The following is a 27,849-nucleotide window of genomic DNA, read 5'->3' on the forward strand; positions in this document are numbered from 1 at the left end:
CTCACCCTGCGTAAAGTAACGAGTTGCGACACCCTTTCCAGGTTTTCGTATATTCGCAGTGCAGGCACCACCATGTCGCTCACCGCCGCCGTCGCATAGCTTTTTATTTCGCACAAGTACTCGGGGCATCGGCGCTGGCACAGTTCTTCGTAGGGGCACCCGACGCCATGGTTCCGTCGGAGGACAGCCACGATACAACTGGAAAGCAAATGAAAACACATTACAAGAACAATTTGGGGTTATGTCTTGATTCACGCAAACGATTTCTTTGGAAGACATGTGCTAGTTCGCTTGCTGTGGTTGGTGATCAGCAAAGCTCGAAGTTTGTGAACATATCTTTCGCAGGCAGTGAAGTGTTTTGACGCGACGCTCACATAAAAGCTCAAATTCCGCGAACTGGTATTTGAAAATTCTTCAGCCGACGCACAGTTGGGCGCTATTATGGTGCAGGCAACGAGTGTACCATTGCACCTTCAGCGCTTGAAAGCAACCGTGTCGAACATTGTAAAAGTATCTGCCTGTCTAACGAGCGATATGCAGACAAGAGCAGAGCACGTAATTCCTGGTAGGATTATGTCAGAACCGATGGATTACACAACAAAGGTTAGGAAGCCCTAAGAACGTTCTACCGTTATTGCCTCAAACTGATGATTCATGGCAGAAGCGTGAGTGAATCGCATAGCGAGGGAGTCGGTGGTATAACGAGCATTTTATTTCTGGGGATGGGAGATTATGGAGAGGGGAGGAGTGTTCTAGCACGTAATCTACATCCAATACAAACAAAATGTAGACCCTGCCACCTCTCCCCATGCATCCGCAGAAAAAAAAAAAAGAAATCTTAGGGCCGTTTCACTTCGACAGCGATGGACAAAGCTTCATGAGTGACTGGATCGACAGGTATGCACAGGCGCTCCGAGAGGAAGGACATACGAGAGCTGTTGTCGGTGCCGCCGCTACACCAGGCTAGTGTTTCGCCTTGCCGCTCACTCGTCGCGCCACCACGATCGCTTTCCCGGTGCGTCTCGCTCGCGAGCGGGATGACGGCGGTGGCTGTGCGGCTCGGTATTTCAGGCCGCACAACGCCCGCCTGTCGCGCAACGACCGACGCGGCCGCTTCCCATGATGGTCGAGCACGGTGTTGGCGCCGTTTCGCCCGCCACGGTTGGAGACCTGGCGCTCATAATTTGTACGCAGGCGATTCGCGTTATATCGCTGTCATGTTTGATTGATGCGGAGTGTGAAATAGTTTTGGCGTGTTTCCCTCTGCTTATGAGAGAAAGAGGGAAAATAGTCACTGGCGCGGCCGTGAGACTGGTTCATGCAGGGCCAGCTGCAGCGTCCTGGAGCACGCGCCGTAGTCGTTGCGCTCGGCCGTTCTTGCATTCCAGCACAATGATGCGATCGAGGCGGTACACTGAGCTACATTCATATGCCATGTTTCTGGAATATCCTTTTTTTATTTCCTCCTATTCAGCACGCTTCATTGTCACAGCGCAACTTGATGAAATGTTGATGATGATGAATAGCCACGTGTTGGGTGTGTGTGTGTATGTATATATATATATATATATATATATATATATATATATATATATATATATATATATATATATATATATAGTGAGAGAGAGAGAGAGAGCGTCTAACAGCACATGTGCAGCATTCGATAGCTTCGTAACGTCTAATCCACTACATCACTGTCACTTCTGTCCAAGCATGTGCCGTGACTCATTCGGTATGCCAAAAGCATGTAGGCGGAGGCTGGTCGATATGAGTACGCTCATGCACCGGCCACAACTGTTCATGTTGACGTCAGCATGTGTGTGTCGAACACGAAAATTTTGTACAGCGTTCCTGTTTTGACGGGAGTCTTGGCAAAGGCTGATGCGAGACATTTGTCGCACTCTCATTTGTGGCAGTGTGCAGCTCGCGCGGGTGCATCACAGTATTCTGTAGGCAACTGGACAGCGTGTTCCGATAAAGCATCGCTGCGGGGGGCAGATGAGTTTGTCCAGCTGATGCTCTTCCGGTTTAATGAGCGCGCTTGACGAAGACCTGTAACCGAATTAATTGCATCAAACAGTTCAGTAAAGTGTCACGTCACCGAGGTGCTAGGAAGGGCGTTAGGCGCGTTCGGCAATGGTAGCACGTGGAAATCTTACGTGTGATGTTGGGCTGCCACTGGCATGGCTTTCACGGTCTCCCGCAAAGTGCTTATTGACAATGGCGCACAGCAGGCGTCGGATGTGCCGCAGTAAGCCGCACCACGTGATCTGCAGTCTCCTTTCGGTTGCAAGTAGAGACATTTATTATTACTCTTTCTTTGTTTAATTTTAACGCAGTGAAAATTTGACGGGTACCTAAATTTTATGAGAACCTAAAGCTAATCTAACAACATTCCTGTGCTTAAATTACGAGTCTAGAACTGGAATCTAATATCAGGCATACTACTGCGCTTGCAAACGTGAAACCCGGTACCACTGCGCCTTTTCTTTTTATATTTCGCAAATTCGTAGTTATCATGACCCCAAAGTTCCATGTGCTTCCTGAAAGTTACATACGTCCTTTATATGCTCACGCATTAAGACCTTTCAATTATTTATTCAATACATCGATGTATTTATGCGCCTTCACTGTTGCATGTAATTTCGTGCACTGCACCAGAATCGTGTTGATTTCGTCATCATGCATATAGCATAACACCAAACTTTTTCTGCTCTAAATTGCAAGCATAAGACATCTATCTCGTCTTCACAGATATCCATTAACCTTCGGAGGTCATTTCATTTAGTCTGACAGGAGGATGTAATCGGCGTTCATAAGTCCTGAGAGGCGATGCATTCCAAATTTGTCCTATAGTCGACACGGAAAATGTGACTTCACTGACTCGGTTTCGGGCCTTTTTCCCATTCCGCTTAGGTAAATTATAAATATAGCAGTGACGACTATGGATATCCTTGGCAAAGCCCGTATTTATTTCCGCATTGGCTACACTCCTTATTCACCCCCAAAGTAGTATATGCGGTTTCATCTTTATATTTCTTGTTGAAAACACCGTTCGCACTTGCATCTTTATGAATGTATCTCGCTCTTCATACCATAGCCATCTACCAACTTTTCTTTGTAGCTCGCATTTGAATATATGGGTGTCCATCAACATTTCGACTCGTCAGGCTGTTTGCCGAAGAGAGAAGAACGCAACAGAATGGAGCGTGACAGGGCTTTTTTTTTTTTTTTTTACAGTAAAAGTCCCTTTTGTAAACTTCGCGTTTGTGATTAGGACCGGTACCGCTTCTTCAAAAGTTTAAAAAAAGGAAGAAAAAGAATGGTGACAGACATATAGTCACTCGAGTAAGTGATTTAGTATCATGGGTACTGATAATTGCCTTTTCTATTTCGTCTCTTTCAAGAGTCGTTATCGTGATGGCAGCGCCGTGTAGATCAACATCTCGTGTCTGACAGTTTTTTTTTTTTTTTTGACTGCACGCAATTATAAAAATGACTTTTTTTCTCTGTAAGTATACGCGTTTGTTAAAACAAGCAATTCCCAGTAGTGGTTCAGAAAGTTTGATGCTGGAAATTCTCCCTTTCTTCTCTCTCTCTCTCTGGTGTGTCTGTGTGTTCTTTTTCAGAAAGATAGCTAGAACATCAGGCAAAATAAAAACAAGAGCTTGGTGGCGCTACCCATTAAATGGTATTCGCCTCCGACTACTAGCCAGCAGCCCTGTAGCTGTTCTATTGTTCGGTACACCACATTTGAAGACTCAAGGTCTCGGAGACAATCGTTACGTTCATTGACTGTGCTGGTGTATCGCTAATTTGGTCTTCACTGCATGTCCTGACTTTCCCTGTACAATATTTGTGCAGGCCGGCTGCAGTTTACCCCCTGTATAGGCTCCCAGCTCTATGTTACATTAGGCGGTGCTATACCGTTTCTCTGTGCAGCGCGCCCACACACATTTTTCTCGCATTCTCTCTCATCTCGTGTTCTCGCGCTGACACGGACTTGCACCCTTTGAAAGCCGCCGCTGCCAAGTGAGACGCAACAGGAGCCATATACACTAGATGGCAGAGTGACGTAGAACGTGCTTCTCCCGTGAGCTGGCCTTCAGCAAATCCGCGCAGCGCTCTTATGGCCTGCTTAGACCAGTCACGGGTCGTATGTCGCAGCATGGAAATCCCGAGTCGCACCTGATAACTGCTATAGCGTCGTAGCTCCTGTCCCACGGCTTTGCACTTCGCAAGTTGAACTATTCTGGCCGCGTGTGTTACCCTCGAGCGCTCGCCCTTGTTACCGCCAGTGTTGGCGTTGGGAATCCGATGGATGGTTGGATTTCGTGAGTATCCCCTTTGGAAAAGCGTGGTGGCTATAGTTTTATTTTTTGTCTTCCCGCTTCACTTATTCTCTGCCTCTCTATTTTATTATACTAACAAATCATGGAATCTTGCAAAGTGTCTTGTTACCGTAAATAGTATACGTTCCTTTCAGTCTGCGTGTTCCCTGCATTTACGCCACCAGTGCTCCAGCCGTATTTTACGGTCTTTTATTCCCTATCACCGCCCAGATTCATCAACCTTTCTCCTCTATTATCCTTAAAGCCCATGGTCGCGAGCAAGGTAACTACGTCTTCATTCATCTATGAAAGGATACTGCGATATCCTATCAAAATATGCTGAATTGTTTCTGCGTTATTTCCACACACACGCTACACACAAGTACTCGTCGCCGACAAATTTGCTAGAGTATGCTTTATCCTTTTTTCATTCTTTGCTGTGCCACTGCGCACGCCGTTAGCGTAATGCGTACTTCCTAGTTCCCGTGCCTCCGTAGCGTTTGCATTATTTTCTCCATTGCCGTTCAACGTTTTTATTTTCTTCTTTTTTCCCTTTCTGTACAAGTAACTGAATACCCTAGCAGTCAATCTATTTCGTTCATATTCCTCAGTCGGCTTTTGAAGCACATTTTTCTCTGAGCCTCCCGGACGACCATCCGACGTCTCCCTATATACAGCATGTGCTATTAGGGGCCACTTGAAACACAATGCCGTTTCTTTCTCTCTCTCTTTTTTTTCTTTTTTTCATGCATATTAAACTGGTCTCGGCGCTCCAAAATTCAAATATGGTGATACTTCCTAGCGCAAAGCAACGTGCAACCGTTGCTAATTTCTGTGATTATTGTTAGCGCATTACTATATACAGGGTGTCCCACACAACTTGAGCCAAGATTTTAAAAATGAAAGGCACGTCGGATGCGAATTGAACTGAACGCATACAATTCGCAATAGCCTATAGTAACTCAGAATTTTTTTTCGTTTTCCAATAATTAAATAATTAAGTTTAATTACCCAACTTTTTAATTATTAGCTGGGGACCCCAAGTATGATAGGCAAATTTTGTAGAGCGCTTTCAGAAACTACCGATCGACTTGTTTCCTTTACGATACGTCCCACGTAGACCTTTTTCTGGGTTGCAAAGAAAGCCCGCGAGATACGAAAAAAGCCACGTGACTGAGCATTTGCACAGTGGTATTGTGCTGCTCTCAAGCGTGCGTTCGGTGGACAAGGTCGGCTGCATCGTGACTGGCGACGAGGAAGCGGCAGGGCGTTCTTTATCTCACCGGCAATCAGCATGCATTCTCGCCGTCATTCGACGGGAGCCGACCTTGTTCACCGAACGAAAGCTTGAGAGCAGCACGATACCACTGGGCAAGCGCCCCATCACGTGGCTTTTTTTTTTTCATATTTCGCGGGCTTTCTTTGCAACCCGGAAAAAAAAGGACTATACGTGAGACGTATCGTAAAGGAAACCATTCGATCAGTGGTTTCTGAAGGTGCTCTACAAGTCTGCGTATCATACTGGGGGTCCCCAGCCAATAATGAAAAAGTTGGGTAATTAAACTTAAATAATTAGTTATGGGGAAAAAAAAATCTGAGTTACTATAGGCTATTGCGAATAGTGTGCGTTCGGTTCAATTTTGCTTCCGACGCGCCTTTCATTTTTAAATTTTTGGCTCAAGTTGTGTGGCACACCCTGTATATCATACGGCGTCTTATTATTGCTTGTTATGTTTCACATAGTCCTATTTCTTAACTTTTCTTTCAGCAAGGCTCCACAATTTTTTTCTTCTTTGTTTACCGCTTCTACGCATTAACATCGTACAAAATGTCATAGGATAGCATTCTTTGGTACAACGTATCATACTTTCGAACGAATTGCATTCAAATCAATGTTTCAAAGTTGGAAGCTCAGCTTGCTGCAGAAAAATCCGTATCCAGTATCTGACGTTCTCAGTGTTTCTTCGTAGCTTCGCTCGTGCGTCTCGCTTTTGAGTGGCAGCATCATACGCGCGCTGCTTCAAATAATCGGGCGGCCGCATGACAGCGAACAGCTGCACATGTTACATGGAAGTAACGAATTAAGGGACGCTTTTCAGCCTTCTTTTGTTTTTTTACCCCGCATCCTGTGCGTATCTGGACACGTGGTATACCTGCGCATAGGAAAGCTGCACTGGCACCTTCGCTGCGCTCTCGTTATAGATCGCCGCCTTGCGATGTGTTTCAGAATTAGGCACTACGGCGTTCGAACAGTTCCCGATTCCTGGCAATATGCAATGTATGTATATCTTGTTGCGAAGTTTACTAAAGGTTAACCACTCTGAATTACATCTGCGCAGATCCAAGTGAGTGGCTTCAGTTTCGCACAGGAAAGTAAGTGCTCCCTTTTTGTTACGGGAGTTTGGTAAAGTTTTATTTCGCTACCCATCAGTGTATCTCGAGAGAGAGAGAGAGTAAAACATCTTTATTAATAATATTTGAATGGCGAGAGCAGTGTGGGAGGAACCCTCAGTCCAGGGTCCCTAAGATGATTCCGGCGTTGTTTCGAGCCCGTTGTATCACAGTTCGGAGGACCTCGGGAGGTCCGTCGCGGAGGGCATCGTCCCACCGCTCTTTGTTGCGTAGGGGGTAAAGGAGAGTTGGCAAGGGAGGAAAGAGGTTTGCAGTGCACTCAATCGTGACGTGGAAGATTGTGGGAGGACGTGTCCAGTAGCTGTGGGGATCTCGTGCTAACGCCAACTTCGGTATATCCGTCCCCAAAGTGTGCGATACACTATAGTGTTACACGTAACCCTTGTTACTTTCTCCAAACGCCTTCGTCACGCGCTACGCGACGGCGCACTGTCAGACGGCGGCACATCTTACGGACGGATGTTGTGGAGCTGACGATAAACGCCAGGGATTGACACCCAGTAAGTGTACACTCCTTCAGAACCGAACCACAACACCTAATTCCTAACTTGCAGCATCTTTAAACATATAAACCTGAAAGTTACGAATGAAAAGCTTTTGTAAATTATCTCCGTATCAGCCCCGACGCCGGCCCTTCGTCACGAATAATGACATTTAAAAATATGGCCATCTTACGTATGGTCTGCACTGGTCTACCGCAAGTTCGTTCATCTATAGGCTAAAACAGCCGCCATATTCTGTCTCGTGAAAAGAAAACTCATTCCTGCTATTCCACACAGCGTTAGCAGGGTGCGCGCTGCCGGCGGCGCACCCTCACGTACAGAAGTGGTTCGAGCGCCGCTCGATCCGCCTATACGTCATCGCAGTATCGGCCGGTCTTGAGGGGTACATAAGGGGAAAAAAAAAAAACTAGAATAGAGCGAAATGAATGCTTACGTTATGTATACGGTATAGCGACTGTGGTAAATAAAACCAGAAGTCCCCAATAGATTGCTGTATGGTGTTCTTGTGTATGCTACCCCTGTAGGGGTCACTACTGTTAGATCGCTGCAGCCGAAAAAGCCAGCTGGTGAAAATATGTTAAACTCGTAGTTGTACGCACAGAATATTGGCTTCACCGTTCCAGTGTTTCGTCATTAAAACCCGAGCATTGCATGCTCCGTCTCCCGTGCTTACTTTCTCGTAGACGAGTTTCTTGCCCGTTACTTATGCTCGACGTTGATTTCCTTCCCCCGCCCACGACACATTTGTTTTCTTAAAAACGGGATACCCGAATCTGTGAGAAATTAGCACATTGCAATTAGTGTGCTAATTTCCCCACAGCATCGCGTGCAGATTAATATAGAACAGTGAAATGTTTAAATCGTAATGAGAAGTGAAATGGTCTGTGTTACGTACACCATCTACTGCACCCTCCAGCTTTAGTTTTTAACCGAGACTTGAGTCAGTCGCTGAGGCACCGCCGCTGCCCGCGCTCCACTTAAAGCGCGCCATCGCTCTGCCTTAAACAAAATGGTCTGTACGTGCTCCTTCTAGCGAGGTTTGCTTGGACACGGAAAACCATTTCAGTCTACTGGACTTATTTCCCCAAATCGGGGGGTTTGCGTAATGCGCTTATTGTGAATGTCTAATCGCTTGGCGACGGTCAAGTGGCTACCTGGCGTGTAGAGTCTGGTCCCTTGCTTTCAATTCAAGTACTCCAGTAGAGTCATCCATAATTCACCTTCGTCCCCCGTGGCCGCCAGAAAGGTCGAACGTGGTGCACGGGAAAGATGTGGCGCACGCGCGAAAGAGAAAACTCGCCGGCGATGCTTGCTTGGCTCGGAGGCTATAGCCAGGGCTGCGTCTCTTGGGGGAACCTCGAGTGCATTTTCGTCCGCTGCGGTTTGAGAGCCTCCGGCAGAGCACGAATTCTGCACGGTCGCCGCTTTGCACCGCGCGCGCCATGGAACCTCGTGATGTTGGCGCGTGTGACACTGCGGACTCGATTCCGTATATCGCGCGCGCAGTAATCAGGTCTTGCAAACACGGTATCCGCGCACAAAGTTATGGCTCTATGCGCCAATCGGTAACGCTCGTGCACTTAGCAGAACAAGCTGGAAGTGAATAATCGTCCGGTCGCACTGCTGGGACCACTGAAATCGTCAGCACGATCACGGACGGACCGTGTGTTTACTATAGAAATGGCGGCGCTTTGGCCTGGTCGGAGGAAAGGGTGTTGGGGAAGACAGGGGGGTCGAGTCAGAGGAATGCTGCTTGGTAATGCTTCCAAGGCCAACTGAGCTTGGTGTTATGGTTAGAGGGCAATTGAGGATATACGCATGGCATAAGACTGGTAAGGAATATATGGACCTAATCGGTCATGCGAGTTTATTTGTTAACTGCCTACAAATACCTAATCGCTTTGAGGGCATCTAGGGGCTACCGACGAATAGAATCTCGCTTGGGACGTCGTTCATGTTTCAGTTTGGTCTGCTAGCTGTGCTTCTGCTGAACGCGAGGTTGCGGGTCGAAGCTATTCTAGAGTCCTGCACCGTGACCTTTTTCACAGACGTTTTCTTTGGTGGATAGAGTGAGAGAAAAAAAGGTTGCGAACTATACAGGTGTCGCTGATGTTCATTATGAGAATGAAGAGCGCGAAAGAACAGGGAACGTGTTCTCGACGTCCCTAGTTCTTTTAGCGGTGCTTAGTTTCAATTATGAACAGAAGCGGACCAGGATGACCTTACTACTTCCTTATTTCAAAGAAGAAAAGCTGACGGTTACGAAACGCATTGCAATATGCCAATTTCATTCGATTGTCTGACTATTAGCTCAAGAGAAAAGCTACCGCGGTTCTTTATGACGATGCAAAATGTAATGTACCCTATCGTGAACGATAGAGAACGTATCCGTCAGGCGACTTATCGCGCACGTGGAAGCTTGGAAGCGGGGCTTTTCTACATGTCTCGGGAACTAGATAATCTGAGCGAGCTTAGCGCAAGCTGCTATGCGCATGTGTCATGACAGCTTGGTCTGAAATATGCACTTCATTGCAAGCGACACTACTGACGCAAGCCAGACTTCGAGAAGTGAACAAGCGCGTGCCCATGTTTTGTTTCTTTAAAATTTTTTCTGGCATGCGCCCGTGTCTTTGATGAAAACAACACATCAACTACTTGCATGATAAGTTCTCCTTATATATAGATCAGCATCGCTTTTCAGGTTGTTGGTGCTTAGACTGCTCCATTGCTGCTGTGCTGGCGTTCCAAGAACTGCGGCGGTACCGCGTAAGGACAGTCGAGTGGCGGGTGATGATCGTCCGATATAAACGTATAAGTTAAAAGGAGTAGCGTGTGGTGGTACCTTGTACAGGGTGCTCTTTCCATGCGCTCATGTAGAGCCGCTGCTCCGCGTGATAAGGGCGGCCTGAACGGGGCAAGTTGGATTTGGCGCATATATACGTGCTTCAAATGGTCAGTCGCACTTGTCAGAATCGCACGAAAAGGGTCCCAAAGGAGGGCGACACACGAACGTGCGCTACGTCCTTGTGTCGTCCTTTTTATGTAGGCCTTGTTTGTGGTGTGTGCGAGAGAGAAATTATGACGCGCTCTACACTGCGTGGCTTCAACGCCCAATCGATCCTTGCCGCGTCGCCACACCGGCCGCGCTGCGTCTTTGCGCAACACCGAGTTCGGAATGGGCAAGCTGCTCCCGGTCGCTGACGTCGCAGCTGTTGTGGCGTAGAAGCACCGCGCTTTCACCGAATCGCTCCACTTCCTCCGATTCAAAGTTTTCGCTTTCTTCCCTCAACCAACAATGCGGAACTGCGCCTCTGCGAGGAGGTCGCCCATTGTGCAGCATAGTCATAGGCACGGCGACCTTGGATGTGTGGGGAGGATCTTTTGCCTTGGGCACTACCGACTCGGAGACACTGGCAGCGAATTGTTCACGAGAGGGTTGTAGTCGTTAAGTGCAATGATTGGTTGTTCATTCTGCTTAAAAATGAAGGACAGGAAAGTGAGAAAATTACATGCTGACTGCACTGCGACTGTCGAGCTACATCTGCTGACACATGAACGGCGGTCAGCAGTGGGGGGTGACGGAAAAAAAAAAGAGAGGGTAGAGTAGGAGTTCCTAAAACTTTGTGCTAATCGTCGCCACATTACGCCTACCGTCAAGGCGCACTTTTTTGCTTTAGCCTTGCCTGCTGTGAACGAGGCCTTGTTTAGAAAATAAAAAAAAAAAAATATCGGTGGCGGTTGCTATAAGCGTGTTTAGAGGTTTTCACTAGAGGGCCGAACTTTCTGTGACTATATATAGACGAATATTTGCGATTTCCAAGATAGACCTCTTCCGTGCAGCGGCGGAACGAGGTCTGGTTAGAAATCAAGGCTTATTTCAGCTGTTGCCACCATGAGCTACAACAGCTCTCTTTTCGCGTTTTGCCGCCCCCCCCCCGACCTGGTCTAGTCATTAGAGTGTCTTAGTTGAGCGTCTTTACGGTACGCTCCGCTCCGAGCTGCCCCGCTAAGCCACAGCGGAGCGGCGAGTGATTTTCACGTTTTAGTTATACGTTTAGCGCAGCGGAGCGGACCTTTCGTAGTTGCAGCGCCCCCTGGCTAAATTCAGGGTAATGCAAGAAAATCAAAACACTTTATGATCACTCTTATACAGTAAAACGTATATGTGTATATATATATAGCTTATTTCTCCATGAAGTATCTAGACGTCCGCTTGTAATGCGTTACCGGTCCATTTTATCCAATGGAAAATAAAGCGCCGTCTTGGGGAACGCCACGTGTTAGACAGCGCGCTTGCTTTCTGCATCCAATCCAATCCGTTCTGACGCCAACGCTAGCCAAAGTGCTGCGCGGCACGCTCCGCTCAGGCAGCTTCTAAGCGGACCGTGTTCCTCGCTCCGCTATCCCGCTTACGGCTAAGCGGACGGCGCATGCGCATTCGCGCTTCCGCTCAACTGCTTAGCGGAGCGTAAACACGCTCAACTAAAACACTCTATTGTTTCATATTTGACAACACACGCGAACTTGTTCGCCCATGTTGTGGCTTCCCGCCAACCATATTGATGCATTTTGTGTTTCCGGCTGCATCTTCAAGGGTCTTTATAATGCAGATTACATGATAAGTTATTAACGCTGAGGAAATTCCAACCAAAATTTATTGGAACCCGACGTTTCGGATCCGGCACAGATTCTTTCTTCAGGTGCGAGTCGTTCATGGCGCCTCGACAGTAAAGCCCCTTTACTCGACAGACGTGCTGCGACCTCACGCGGAATTTGGAAATAGTAGAGAGTTTCAGGTTAAGGGACGCAAGTGGCTTGCGTACGCAAGAACTAGGGGCGACGGTACTGCGCATGCGCAGACTCTTACGTCTGAGTCTGCGCAGTACCGTCGCCCCTAGTTCTTGCGTCCCCTAACCTAAAGCTCTCCAGTATATACACTGGCGAGAGTTCCCGAAGGGCGGTTGATGCTTCCGGTCGTTTTGTGGATGTGCTTTAGTAATGCTTTGCGTGTGCTCCCTCCATGGTGCACGGCGTTTACACAGGAAAGATATGTGGAGGCGCGGATGTGAAAGCCCGTACTTGTCCAAACCGTGGTATACCTCAGACCAGTACTCGCTATTCGGACAAGCTCGGATTTGGTGACACCGCCTTGAATATCGCCCAGCCACACATTCCGACTACATGTAGGCGCCCGTCTTTTGTTTCCAGAAAACGATTAGATTTGACGTATGGTTGGGCATAAGGACGTGCGCCATGCCGCTCCCAGCCTGCAATTCAGCAGCACAGTATGGTAGCTAGAAAAAGTGTATATATATATATATATATATATATATATATATATATATATATATATATATAAACTGCAGCTTCCATTTTCATGTTCCCTTGTAGGATCCTAAAGGCGGCTGTAATTCGACCGTACGTGCTGACGGGATGGCAAAACGCCCCAAGGCTGCAGCACCCACTTGCATATTCTCCTCTGGGCTGTGGGCGCGTGCACCAGAGTTCGGCACGGCTGTTCTGCACACACGCGCGCAACGCTCTGGGTGGCTCGTTTTCTTTTCCTTTTTTTTTTTTGAGTACTCGACGAGTCACTGTCTGCCTTCGCGCCAGTCCTAAAACAGCGCTGGCAAGTCTATTTCAGCTGAAGTCTGAGTCACGTCGTCAAGTCTGCCGTCCTTGACGACTTGTGCCTCCAGTCAGACTCGAAACCGTTCACTTGTTCCACGCTGTGCTGTAGCAGTCGCCCGTCTCGCAGAAGCGCTCTTGGACTGACTTCAACATCACTCATGACCCACTCATGGCAATGACAGTCGCAATATGCGTGCTCGCGCACTTCAAAAAAGTGTATGCGGCGGCGGTATGTCGCTACTGTCTTCAGTGCTTTTATAGACTATAAGCGACTTCCCGAAGTTCAATGCGAAGTGGTTAATTGTGACCTATTTCATTATAAAATAATAATTTTATAGAAACTATGGTAATCAAATGCGCGTATTTCCAAGCGTTCACATGCTTCCCAATTGAGGCACATATCAAAGAGTCGCAGTCTACAGACAAAAGGAGACACAAGGCGCAGGGGCTTGGGAGGTGAGGTCAGGCCCTCCGCCGCCCCACTGGCATCAGGCCTTGCCCTTTTGTTGTTGCTGAGAGGAATTTACCTTTCAAGTTTACTTTACGGTTCCAAAGTATTGTCAGACTTCTAACCGTTCTTTAAAGGGACACTAAGGCAATACAATATATCAGTGTAGACTAATAAAGCATTGTTTGAGAACTTTGCAGGCGGTCATTTCAAAATAATAGTTTGAATATTAGATGAGGAAATGAAGGTTAAAGTATCAGTATTTGAATTTCGCGCCGAAACCCCGACGCTGGTACGTCAGGGTGACGTCAGGGATTCCAAAGTATGCTTTCGTATTTGGGCCGCCTTGGCTCAGTAAAGGTTCCCCAAACTTGCGATGTTTAACATTTGGTTCCTTTAGAACACAACGCAGTGAGTCTGTACCGCTAAATAAATAAATAGGCCCTAAAAGACGCTCTCAACATCCATGACGTCACAGCGACCTGGTGCGGGAACTTCAAGGAGGCGTCGCCACCTGTATTTCGCTTTCGCGCTTTTTCATGCTTACTAAACGTCTTATCGTGGTAAGATTGGTGTTTTGGTGTTGTAGAAGGGTAATTTAATGACGCAGAAGAAATCATTTTTCTTTTTAGTGTCCCTTTAACACTACTTCATCACATCCGCCTGCAGGTTGTGCCATGGCACAGTGCACACGTCGACTATGCCATCTCTCTGTGTGTGTGTGTGTGTATATATATATATATATACACACAGTGAAGTAGACGCGTGTATGAAGCGGTTTATTGACGTTTTGGCCGGGGTCCGGCCTTCATCAGAATACATTGCATGGTGTCAGTACAGTTAATATACATGTGCATATCAACCAAATGAAGATATGTTTACATGCAAAACGAATAAAATGGGCGAACAAAATGCACCTGAATCGTTCAAAGGACAGCTGATACGTGTATAAAGCAATGGCGATTGCAAACATATCATCTAAAATACAAAGCATAATAACGCACCGAAATGAATTACAAAAACCAATCGCCACGTGACAACCAAACGTCACCCAATATGTGCTATGTTACCAAGCAGCAAGTCATATATATATATATATATATATATATATATATATATATATATATATATATATATATATATATATATATATTCCCTCTTTATGTGTGCGTAGTGCCGCCTTGCTTAGATTCCACAACTGACACATCTCATGCCTTCCCCCTCTTTTGCAGCCGTGCGCGAGATTTCGCAACAGTTCGCGGCTCTGACCCTGTTGCGCGAATACCAGCTGTTTCCCGTGGCGTGTCTGCGCGTTTTGATCCTGTACATGCTTCGTTTGTACAGAAACACACGAGGCGCTCAGGCTCTGAAGCTGGTCGACGGGCAAGCTGGCACAGTGGTGACTCCCCACACGCCTCCTCGACACGCCACAGCTTTGACCGGATAGCTCAGAAACCCACAAAAGGAATGCCAACCCAAAGCAAGATCAATACGCCCTATTGACTCTTTTCGTGTGCGTTTACCGCAACCAAGTAATGTAGTCAGGGCCCTGATGACGGAACAACGAGTGAACGTCTATGTTTTCTCCCTTGTGCGATTTTAAAAGCTCACCTCCCTTTTTAACACCATATGTAAGACCAAGTCGCGTCTACCTAATCAGTATATTTTTCTGTATCCATTTATCGAAACATTGTAGTCGCATGCTCTTAGAAGTACTTTTTCATTCTGTATGTGCTGCTGGATGGTCAAACCCATTTATCGTTCATTCATTCGTGGTCACATTCCCGTATGGTGTTTTGTCCTACACTGCTTCTCTAAAAAGTTGTTATACCGTATTTTGGATGCATGAAGCGTTGAGGCACGGAACATCTTCAGTTACGCAGCAGTTGTCAGCGTAATGCATAAGGAGAACCAGATATTAAAAATAGAACAAGAAACTGAACGTTAATCTCTAGGAATATATTCACCTACAAGAAACAACAACAATAAAAGAAAAAAATACTAAAAAAAATACTGAATACCTTCTTATGGGCACAACGGGTACAGTTCAGATTTACAACTGGCAGTGTGATCAAGGCTGTGTTTCACTTATCACACCCCTTAAACGTTTGGCGCTGGCTGGAAGCTAACCATTTCGTCAGAGTGGCATAATTCTGGCTCTAATTGATTATGCAGTTTATAAACTCTCCAACCAAAAGAAATCGAATTTTTTAAAATTAAATCCCGACGTCTCGGTGCCAACTTGGCTCCTTCCCTCAAGGTATGACAGATGGTGGTAGCTTTGTAGATCTTGTTTATACAGGGAAGGTAATGGTTCACAGAGGCTCGTAAGTTAGTCTTCGAAATGGAAATTCTCTTCAGGGTATTGTTATACTTCGGGTGTACGTGCGTGAATCTTTTCCAGCTATAGCCGAACTCACTGTTACGATCCAAAGTGCGGCACTCGTATCGCGCTTCCAGCGATAATGCGACCGCGAGACGATTACGCTATCGCGTTATCGCTTGCACTGCGCACGCGCAGAGTGAAATTTCTAGAAATTTTGTGTTCGCACATGCCGCGGTTTTGTCAAGCTGGCCGCCCGATCTTTTTCTACATCGACCATGTGATCACGGCCAGCCAAAGGCTACACTGCATCGCCACTGAAATTATATATATATATATATATATATATATATATATATATATATATATATATATATATATATATATATATATATATATATATATATATATATATATATATGAAGAAAGGAGGTTAACGGAGGGGCCCGGTTTTTATTAGTCACATCATGACCCTGACCTATATATATACGGGGAAAGGAGGTTAACCGAGGGGCCTGATTTTTATTAGTCATATCATGAGAAGGCCAACAAACAGAGACACTAAGGAAAACGTAGGGGAAATTACTTGTACTAACTAATTGAATTAAAGAAATGATAAATTAATAACAATGAAAGCAGGTGAAAAGACAACTTGCCGCAGGTGGGGAACGATCCCACGTCTTTGCATTACGCGTGTGATGCTCTGACCATATATATATATATATATATATATATATATATATATATATATATATATATATATATATATATATATATATATATATATATATATATATATAGCATGCCGGTCGTGCTGAGAGTCCGTGCCCTGCTCTAACGGTCGGCCCCAAACTAATAAACGCCTTTACAAGTGGTGGAGGTACGGGGTCACACTAATATATATTTAAGACAACAGTTCAGAGCACAGGTTCAGAATCCGTGTGCTAGAGTATTTAGAATGCAATCTTGCGCGCTGGTTTTACGCCATCTTTTACCGAGAAATGCGCTCGCCTCCAGCCTTCTGAAGTGTAAACATTGGACCTCGACACGCGCAAATTTCGGGCGCAGTATTGGTGCGCGCACGTCGCCGTGTCGCACAGACACTTGAGCGCTTTAGACAGGAATCTGCTCTGTTTTCGGCACTAGGGGGCCGTATTTCGCAGCGACCCATTTCGTTATCAACATTTTCTTGCTCAGGATATATAGAAAGAATTTGCGCGGACGCCTGGACTGTCCCTCGGCCGGTGGCTTGGAGAGGAGAAATGTGCAAAAGCGAGGGGCATCGGTAACAAGGCCGCGCACGCGCTGGCGAGCGAGGCAACAGACACCCGTGCCGGCCGAAAGCGCCTGCGCGACTAAACACAAGAGGAGGAGTGCTCTGGCGGTGCAAACTCCGACAAATGACCACCCGCTACCCTAACGAGGCGCCCAAATGCATAAGCACGTCCTCCGACAGAGGACGAGCTGGCCAAGTGTCGCCTTTACAGTAAGGGTCCGCGCCCTAACACCCTGGGCAGCGAGGAACTCCAGCATGGAAGTTGTCGAAGCCGAGGACTCCCCGGACTGTTATGATGCTACTGCCCCTACAACACCGGTCACCTGCTCGACGTGCCACAAAGGCGACCGACCGACGACGAAAGATGTTATGGCAGCACGCTGGCTGCAAAGACATCCGGCATAAATATCAAGCCGCAGTCTAGGACTTTTAAATGATGTGCATTACCCAACAGCCGACGGTCGAGCTCTCGCAACGCATGCAGTCCCTCTGGGCGATTGCACGCGAGGCTGGGATTGACAGTCGTTTGTGATCTCCTTTCCCTTCTGTTCACCCCACTCCCCTTGTATAGGCATTCCAGCCCGTCTTTGATATATACATAATAGGCGATTGGTTTGGTCGCCTTCGTCGTTATCGGCCAATACAGGCCCGATGGAGGGTAAGGATGGAAAATGTAATGGATCATCTGTCCTGAGAACGCTCGACCACTGTATCGCGTGTCAACTCGTGACGCCGAATATTTCCTGACGCAAACCGAGAAACCCCATGAGCGCGAACGAGGAATCGACAAAAACGTATGTAGCGAGGACCAACTCAATCGAAAACGCTTAGCCTCAGGGTTCCTTTATATATATATATATATATATATATATATATATATATATATATATATATATATATATATATATATATATATATATATACATATATATGCGTGCGTGTAAAAAAATATAAGACCCTGCATGTACAACCTGTGTACAGGGTCACTGAGCTATTATCAATAAATAGATATTTTTTCTCGGCAAGCACGTGAATTAACAGCAATATCACTCCGGTTTGCAAGGCGCCAGCCGTGCAAGTCATTGCGTCAATCGAAGCATTTCGCTCTTAGGGAAAATTTAACGCAGTTAAAGAGCTTCACGAAAGCGAGGTTTAGCTTGTCCGGTAAGCGGGTAAACGCAGGCGGAGGCCCCTTTTGGTGTAAACGTGAGTGGCCTGCATGGTGCAGTCGTCTGGTGGCGCGCAGCTGAAACGGACAAAAACAGCTAACATTGCAGTAACCAAGTGTATTTTACTTTGCTGCTGGTGTAAATTTTTGGCAGCAACACGATTACGCCAGTGCTTGCCCTAGGGTAAAACACTTGTTGCAATTAAGACCTTGTTGCTGGTTACATTCGACTAAAATTAGCGGCAGCTTTTACGAGCGGTTGCAGATCAGTACATGTCCGTGTCCGAGCAGACTGCGCATAATACACAGGAACTTCTTGCTGCGCGCCTGGTCGCAAAAGTTTTCCGATAACATGGCCTGCGCATTGTGCTGCGAACGCATACGCATGTGCGACCACCAAAATATACTCCTAAATTCCAGGCTGAGCGAAGCGAACCCGTAAGGAAACTTGCCTCTTTTGCAACGTCCACGCTCTGAGAAACTTTTTGCAGTCGGATATTACGTCTATTCATGTATCCATTCGCCACGAAGTTGGAACATGACGCTGTTAGCGCATGGATCCTATCTGCGGCAACACCCTGATCTTTGCAGGAGGCAATCAAGTGTCATATTTACGCGCCTAGTGAGTTGCTGAACCATTTGACCACCGAATACAAGCAAAAATGCAGGAAAGAGGCTCGCTTACATGGATTGGCCGTGCTCAAGTCGTCGTCGTGTCTTCGTGTCGCGTGACCGTCATCTGTGCGAGCTACACGTGTCATTTAGCTGCCCAAGAAGAGGCGTCCGGAACGACCCGCCCTTTCCCTCCGAGGCCAATCGCGCGTGACCTTGGAAGGTTCCCTCTCTTGCCTGCCCGACTCTCTCCCCTTTCCTCCGCTTCCCGTCAGGGGATATATAATCTTCGGGTGAACGCTCCCGAGACCCTTTCACGAGCCTGCTATTTCGACTGGCCGGTTAACATGTTGCTGCCCAGGTCACGAAATTTAGCCTCTTTATTTCGAAAGACGCTCGGCTACTCCCGCAAAAGAGAGGTGAGCTTTTCCTTTTGATCGAGATATATTTACAGCGTAATTTTCTCGCCTTAGCTGGACTCTTCATATCGTGCGTATACCGCAGAGCCACGTGGCGCCCTTGGTCATTCATTCTTTTACTTAGCGTGCATGGTGCGAGGAGCACGCTGTTGTACTTCGTTTGATGTCACGAATGGTACTGCGGCCTCGCGTCACGTTGAACTGCAAGTGCTCTGTTGACAAGGTACTTGGAGAAATAGCAGTTCAGCACTTGCTTCGGTCTTCTTTCTGCGCGAACTGGCGCACGTGGCGCTGAACGAGGAGCACACTCACCCTTTGCTGTAGCTGAATGAATGAATGAAAGCCTGGCAGCGCTTCGCAGGCAAAACCGAGAGCACGTGTTTGGTGCGCCCGAAATTCTTGACTGCACGTTGTCAATTCTTCAAAGTAGGTATATTTATCCTGTAGCCTATTCTCGCCTGTCATATGCGCGTGCCTGCGCACGCGTAACTGTTTTTTACTTCGTTCGAATCTTCTTTTTTTTTTTTAATATAGTCCGCATACGTAGAGGTGTTGCACACAGTGTAACATCTCGGCAAGCACGTGACTGTGTGTTGGCTTTTTCTCGCGCTAAATTTGCTCCCAGTCGCACACGATACCGGCCTGAAAAGTGCTTAATGTAGGCTAAGCATGGCCTACGAACAAAGGTCGGTTGGTACTGCTGAATTTGTCTCAACTAATACAATAGAGAGTTCTAGAATTGGGGGCCCAAGCGGCTTGGGGACCCAAGAAAATTGCGCGCCACAAATGCGCACGCGCAGAACCCAAGCCAGTCTTGGGTTCTTGCGTTCGCGTTAACCCAAAAATCGAAAACTAGCGTGGGCCCCGAAGCCATCTTGGGCCGCCCTCGCGGGTGACAGTGATGACGTATGGTCGCAGAGCAAACTTTATTTACTTCAACTGATTTTCGCCATTTCACACGGGTGAACTCAGTTTTTTCGCAGCGCGACACAAGAAAACACCAACTAAGAGCACTTCGCTTCGATTGGCTTTGCTTGGCTTAGAACCGCACACTTAATTCCTTATACTAACCGGTACTAACACAGTGATTACTTTTCTTACATTGTTCGCTCTTTTTGCTCAAAAATGCATTCTGTTTTCGTTTTCACTTGTAAGAAAAGAGGTTCCTTCTTCTTATTTTTTTTTTTTTTTGCTTTCAAGCACCTTTCTATTTTCCACACTGCGGCGTCCCGAGCGCTCAACCCAACGCTGTCGGCATTCGACCCAATCCTCAAACTCTGCTGCTCATCTAAACCCAAGAGCAACGGACGCAACGCGGCTTGGGGGCCCAGTGCCTTGCGCCCCCAATTCTAAAACTCACTAATATGGTTTTCGAAAAGAATTCGCGAGCACTAAGTTTTCCGACAAGGACAGTCTTCCAGGAAGAAACGTCACGCACCGAGCGAATTGGTGGCGTGACCAGTTACTCACTGGCGATTCACGATAATTAGGCCGTATACTGTACCTGCTCGTTCTCGACTTCAGCCTAATTAAATTCATTACTAGGGAAAAGGCCTATCCAAGAAGTATCCGGTTATCCCTGGCCTCTATTAAACGAGCATGCCCTGTGCCCCCTCCCCCCCCCCCCCCCCTCGAATTTCTTAATCACTCCACTTAATTCTCTTTCGACTACGTTACCCTTCCCTTAGTATCCGTTCTGTTTGTCCAATCGACCACCAGAAGCTTGTTAGGCGCACTATATATCCGCCGCACGCCTTTCTTTTACATATCAACCAAAGTACCTCTCATTTGATTCAGGGTATAATCCATACTGCTGTCTTTATTTGTTAATACTATTACCGGTATTCCTTATCGTCGCTAATCCGCCGCCTTTGCTTTCTTTCAAGTTTGTTCGCATCCGGCTTTAGGCTCCGTAGGTTGGTATGGACATAATATTAGCGATACGTGGCTGTCATTCTGCAGGATTTCAGGACATCAACAAACTGATGCCCCAGGAAATGCGAAATAATTCTCAACGCATTCTTATGCTCCCGATGATTACATTCATGATCTGCGCTCCAACTCCCAACTGGGCTAAGTAAACAGGCTCGTTCACAGCTTCTAGAGACTGTCTGTGTACCGTAAAGGTGTTCTTTGTTTGCCAGAATGTTTTTTTTTTTCTGCGCCGTATTTCAGAAGCCTACCTCAAACCATGCTGGTTAAAGTAACAGGGCAATGTCACGTGCAAATTGCAGGTTTCTCGCGTATTCTCAATGTTTTGCCTAATTTTGTCTGCCCTTCTATGCGAATGAATGACTACTCTAAGACGCACACGTAAGTGCATGTGTCACCCATTTACCACTTTTATCCTCGTAAATGGGTTGTGTAACTGTCTGCTCACTCTGGTTTCGACGCGCCTGCACGGCATCCATGGGCCGAGTAGAGCGCACCCTCTCCCCCGTTCACCGGACGGAGGGAGCATGGCTCTCGGTGCACGCAGCTGCATGATGACTGCGCAGCCCAGAGGAGCCATCATCACGGCTGAGCGGCTCTCGTCCCTGCATGGACGGCACCGTACTGCTCCTAAGTGTGCTTCAGCGGCTCGTGTATCCGAACGCAGCTCTGGCGCATGTTTACCGACCTCGCGGGTTGATAGCGGCGCTCGTGGAGCACTTGTTTTTTTGGCTGCGCGGTGCATTCACAGGGGAGCGTCCCTTCTTCCCACGGGGACCAGACACATCGTCTGCGGTTGCGATATCGCCGGGCTCTCCTCCGTTTTTTCCAAGCGGTATCTGCTCGAGGCGGTCGCCAATCTGATAGTTCTCGAATTCTGGACCGATAAAATATGTGAGTAAATATGAGACCCCTTGTACACTGCCTTCAATGCCTGGTACATCGCCTTCAGCCAGTGGGCTACAGCGTTGCGCTGTTGATCTTAAGGTCGCGGGTTCGCTTTCGGCCGCATTTCGATGGGGGCGAAATGCAAAAATGCTTGCTCGTGTACTTAGATTTAAGTGCAACTTAACGATCGCCAGGTGGCCAAAATAATTCCGGAGTCGCCGACTACGACATACCTCATAATCAGACTGTGCTTTTGCCGCGTTAAAACCCGGAATTTAGTCCTCTTAAAGATATTGGAAGTGGCTAATCTGCTGACAGTCGGGCCGGACAGTTATACCGCCTAGATTATCGCTTGTGTGACTCGGCACAGTGAGATCATTTAGCATGTGAAAATAAAAACACTGACGAATGGAGGCCTCGAGATAGCACCTGAGATTATAATAGAGCGCCGAATCTCCAGGGCATCCAAGGGGCGGAAGCAGGGTGGATCAAAGTTTGAACCAGGGCTGTCAGTGGGTTCGGGTCGCCGAGGCCGGAGCGTGCCGGGGAGTGTTCGCATGCAAGAGCGGCTGCTCTCCGCGATGCAGCCGATCGGATCCAACCCCGGCACACGGAGGCCTCGGTGAGACCGCAACCCACATACGGGTGCAGCTTTTGTGCCCCGTTAATAAAATTAAATTCTGCGTCTCTCACGAGCCGAAAGCACGATCTGACTACGAGGCACGCCGTAGTGGTGGACTTCGGATTAATTTCGACCACCTGGGGTTCTTTAAGGTGCACCCAATGCACGGTACACGGTCGTTTTTGCATTTCACCCCCATCTATATGCGGCGGTCGGAGTTCGATCTCGAGCCTATAGCAGCGCTACGCCACAGCCGCTAAGCCACCACGGCGGGTAATTTGCGTCCTGGAGGCGCCGGCAAGGTATACGAAAGAACACATTGTTTACACTTAGCTGTCAGAATCCGCGCGCGGAAGCCTAGGAGATTTATGCGAAGGTGTAAGATGGGTCCAGCCGGTGAAAAAACTCTAGCGCGAGTAGAATGAAGTAGACGGGACAAAACTGGACTTGCAACTAAGTTTTTTTTTTTTTAACTTGACAACCACCCCGCGCAGCGAGAACATAAAAAAAAAAATAAAAACTGAAAAATGAGCGCTTTTCACCTGCTTGAACCATATTGCCCTTATGTGCACCAATTCGCCCAGCAAACCAGCTTACTTCTGCGAAGGGTCTGCGCAATTTCTTTCGAATGATTCTGCCGGCACAATAACCACACCCTAAAGTATCAGAGTCAAGCCAGAGGCACGCAGAAATGTAATTTAACCATATTGATTCCGTCAGTTGTCGAGAAAAGTCAGTGAATTGATCCAGACTGTTGTGTCATCACAGATGGCGAAATGCACTCGTGATGAGCACGCGTTTAGAAGACCACGCTAGGCGACATGAAGATTTTGGATGAAACGTCAGCATGATAACCCACCACACAAGCTTCGTTGATCTCTGCGTTGAGACAGACAAACAAGGGCTTTATCATAACAAACGTGAAGAGGTGGCCATACTTTGTCCACGTATTACGTGGACGTGCTGCTTTTAGCAACTAACCGCGGTATAGTTCAATGAAAAAGTGCGTTTTTCACGTTCGTAACGTGAGTTGCCATTGGGTCTCGAGAGGATATATCTGCCTTTCGCTCTTGCACTATATGCCTATCCACCGCTCTCGACCGAACGGTCCTGGTGGTAGGCATAGCGCCCCTGCGGCACCCCACTGACTATGCACGAAAAGGAATTGAATCGGCATACATCATTCTGGTGAGACGTCTGACCCGCCAATGGCCACGGCCAGACGACACGCTGCTTTACTTTCAGACACATTTTGGACACCAGTCGTGTTTCGACACCTCCTAAATACTGAAAACCTGCGTGCTTTGAGCGGTCATGTCACGCGGGAAAGGATGTATACATTTGAATCGGGGACGTCGCTTAGCGTGGCCCTGTTTTTATCAAGGTATACAGCTTTCAGTGGGAGCGCGTCGGCGTTCCTCATGATCTCGTATTCCGATGTGCAGACCTCGGGTGCTGGCGTCGCTGTTCTGACGGTTCGAATGGGTGCGCAATGAGGTGCAGTCCGAAGGCGATCACGTGGCTTTTTTCTCAAGCAGCGACCGGCATGAACCATATTACCGACGCATTTTTGGCCCCTCACATTTTGCTCCGTGTGGTTGTCATTAAATGCGGCGACCACGTGCATGCGCCATTACGCCGCCGTTCTTACAGCGCCAGTGCACGAGCTGGAGCAAGTATATCGAAAAGCAACGTGGAAGTCGTATCCAATTCGTTACAGATCGTTCGCAGCCATAGCCTGTCCAGTATGTTTGCGACGGCGTCAGACGAATGGTCGCGAACGCGTGACCGTAGAGTTTCATACAATAATTACTAGAGAGAACTCTCGCGCTAGTGTCTACGGGACCTGTAATGGGGCGGTTCAGCCAGCATGGGAATTATGGGAAGCACATGGATTTGCCTAAACTTCGTCCTTCTGGCTTCACACACACCTTCGTAAACTCGTCATTTTCAACAAAGTAATGCGTACTAGTTAAATAAACATTATTCGAACTGTCCGACGGCAGGGTTCGAACACAGAGCGGCCCTGCCGTCGAGAGGCCCTATAGATAGAGGCACAGAGAGACCCTATATTGAAACCATTACTCCACGGACACATGCATCGACACGCGACATAATATGCCCTTGTGAACTTGTCGTGGACAAGCCAGTGTCTTGAAACTGTTGGTGCGTTTCGATGTGGCCACCTCGACAAAGCTGAACCGTAGCAATTAGTAGCAGTTGTGCGTGTTCGCAGCGTCTTCTGCAGTTCGAAAAGTATGAATTGCTCTGAAATTAACGACAGTGAAGGCATATAAAGTTTAGTAAACAAAGCCACAAGAACGAAGATAAGACAAATCCACGTACTTCCCATCATTTCCATGATGGCTGAACGATTGCAGCGCCCATAGTTTCCTACGAAAACTACTAGAGCGAACTCTGGCGCTAGTGTCTACGGGAGCTGCACTGAGAACGGTTGTCCCAACATGGGAATTAGGGCAAGTACATGGATTTGCCTAAACTTCGTCCTTTCGGCTTCAAACGGCTTCGTGACTTTGTAAAATAAACGCGTCATTTTCAAGAATGTGCTGCGTAATAAATAATTAAACATCATTAAAATTGTCCCACGGCAAGATTCAAACACAGGAACTCTATAGCACAGCAGCCTGATACTGAAACCGTTAAGCCACGGACGCATGTATCGACAAGCGAATGAAACGCCCTTATGAATTTATCGCAGGCGTGCCAGTGCCTTGAGACGCTTGGCGCTTTTCGATTTGGCCACCTGGACGAGCTCAATCGTTGCAATTAATATCAATTGTTGGTGTTCGCGGCGTCTTCTGCATTTCGAATAATATAGATTACTCTGCAATTTACGACAATAAGATTTATATAGAGCAATATACAAAGCCACAAGAACGTCTGAATCCACAAGCACGAAGATCAGACAAATCCATGTACTTCCTATCATTCCCATGCTGGTACGACTGCAGCGCCAGAGTTCCCTGGCGCTAGTGTCTACGGCAGCTGCCATAGAATTTCTCACTATAACACCTAAACGGAAATCTGGCGCCACCGTCTATGGGAGTTTCCTAAGGAGCGCTGTGCCGTCATGGGAATGTGCCTGCAAGGCTTGTGCTGGCTGGTGTTGTAAGAGGCTTCGTCTAAAACGTAGATATGGCTACACAAATAACGCGCTCTTAAAGTAACATCTTCATGAAATGTTTCCATTCAGGCATGTATCTTTACTGGTCTTTATTTCCGGTCTTTACTGACCTTCAATGCATAACCAAGCGAAGAAAAGCAAGAACAGACGACAAACTGTTCCAAAGCGAGCGTGAATCTTGTCGTCTGTCCTCCAACTTTAGCGGCCCGCTGATACTTTTTACGTATCACATAATTGTACATGCAATAACAAGTTCTTATAGTTAAACAAAACATGTGTTTGTGCAATAATAAAGCTAAAACAGCTTTTTACGTCCTGTTTTAGTAGAAAATGAATCATTGTGACAGACGGAACGGTGCTTGCCAGGAGGGTCTTCAAGGTGTCCTGGCTCTCCGACAACGATGCCAATTCGAAGTCACAATATACCGACATTCCCATGTATACCACAGCACAGCAGCGCCAGATTTCCCTCGGCAATATGGTGAGAAACTCTATTGGGAGCTACGATGGGAGCGGTTGAGCCAGCATGGAAATTATGGGAAGTACATGGATTTGCCTAAACTTCGTCCTTTTGGCTTCAAACGACTGACTTTGCAAACTCGTCATTTTCAACAATATACTGCGCAATAAATAATTGAATAAACATTATTAAAATTCTCCAATGGCAGGATTCTAACACAGGACCTCTAGCACGGGCGCATGCATTGACAAGCGATTCGAAACGCCCTTATGAATTTATCGCGGGCATGGCAGCTGCCTTGAGACGCTTGGCGCGTTTCGATTTTGCCACCTCGACAAGCTCAATCGTTGCAATTAGTAGCGATTGTGCGTGTTTGCAGCGTCTTCTGCACTTCGAAGAGCATATATTGCTCTAAAGTGTCTGGTCTTTTGAGTATAGCGAGAGCTGTTAACCGCTCTCGTTTCTAACATCAAGCGTAATAAACGAAGCTACAAAACCGTCTGAATCCACAAGCACAAAGAGCAGACAAATCCATGTACTTCCCATCATTCCCATGGTGGGTCACAACCATAGAGTTTCCTACAAAATTTTTGTAGGAAACTCTATGGTCACAACCTCCTTGGTGGGTCAACGACCGCAGTGCCAGAGTTCCCTCTAGTATTGTAGGAAACTCTATGCGCCTGACGGTGCCGACATGCACAGAGGGAAAAAAAAAAAAATAGCGCTAGAAAGGCGTGACACAGTACTTCTGTAAAAATGTCCTAGCAGATTACCTTTCGCACTGTAGGTTCCTCCGAGAAAGTTTTGAATCTTATTTCTTCGTACATCTGTTCATTAAGCCCACTTGTCACTTCCCCGTCCTTGCGTAATGCTCTGACAAACATTTGAAATAGATACACACATACATACATGCATACACTTTCTTTTGCTTAGTTAATCTAATGTTTTCGGATATTTTCACTGCATTGTATTGAAAAACGCCATCCTTCAAGCTTCGCGAAATTAAAATGGAACGAAAAAAAGTGTGTCAGGGCAGCCACTCACTTGTAGTTATTGAGAAAGTGTGATGTGCTTTCGCTACGTTGCCAGCTACTCTGTACCCCAATACTCAACGTCTGGAAATGAATTACTTTGGTGAGCAGATAGATTAGCAGAAACTCACGAATACACTTTTGTGTGCGTGCGCGCATTTCACTCCCATTCGATAACGCTTTCGTTGACAGGATTGTTTTTTATTTTTATTTTTTGGTAGCACTGCGAGACGGTGCCGATTATGTGGAGAGCTGTCTCATTGATGTCACTGTGACGAGGCGAGTTTCCAGCCTCCGAGCATCGTTAAGTACGTGAAAGGAAGTCTAAAATACTAGCGGGGAGGAGGAGAGCATAAGTAAGCCGGCGTCTTACCATTGCGAAAATGTGGCACACGCTGCGGTGAGGTTATGTTTACCCCCGGTCTCGGACGTCGACGAAAGATCTGCGCCTTTTTTGCTACTCGCCGGGCGAAAGTTTTCTGGAAATTTTGGGGGTCTCCGCCCCAGCGGCGCGCGTCTTTCCCGCACGCGCGCGCGCGCGCGCGCGCGGAGGAGGCAGAAGAGGAGGGCGAGAGCACTGTACAAAGCAGCCCCCCGTCATACCGCCGTGCTCCCAGCCCCGATTGCCGGCGAACGCACAGATTG

General features: G+C 47.2%; 1 long non-coding RNA gene across 1 annotated transcript; it reads right to left on the minus strand.

The window, feature by feature from the left end:
* LOC142572686 (uncharacterized) lies at positions 1-27,765 on the minus strand. The gene is made up of 3 exons (XR_012826125.1): positions 27,578-27,765; positions 21,507-21,663; positions 1-198 (listed from the first exon to the last, which is right to left on the minus strand). It is a non-coding gene; the product is annotated as an uncharacterized LOC142572686 (long non-coding RNA).
* Between the last annotated feature and the right edge of the window lie 84 nt (positions 27,766-27,849).

Source organism: Dermacentor variabilis, chromosome 1 (genome assembly GCF_050947875.1).
Source record: "Dermacentor variabilis isolate Ectoservices chromosome 1, ASM5094787v1, whole genome shotgun sequence".
NCBI lineage: Eukaryota > Metazoa > Arthropoda > Arachnida > Ixodida > Ixodidae > Dermacentor > Dermacentor variabilis.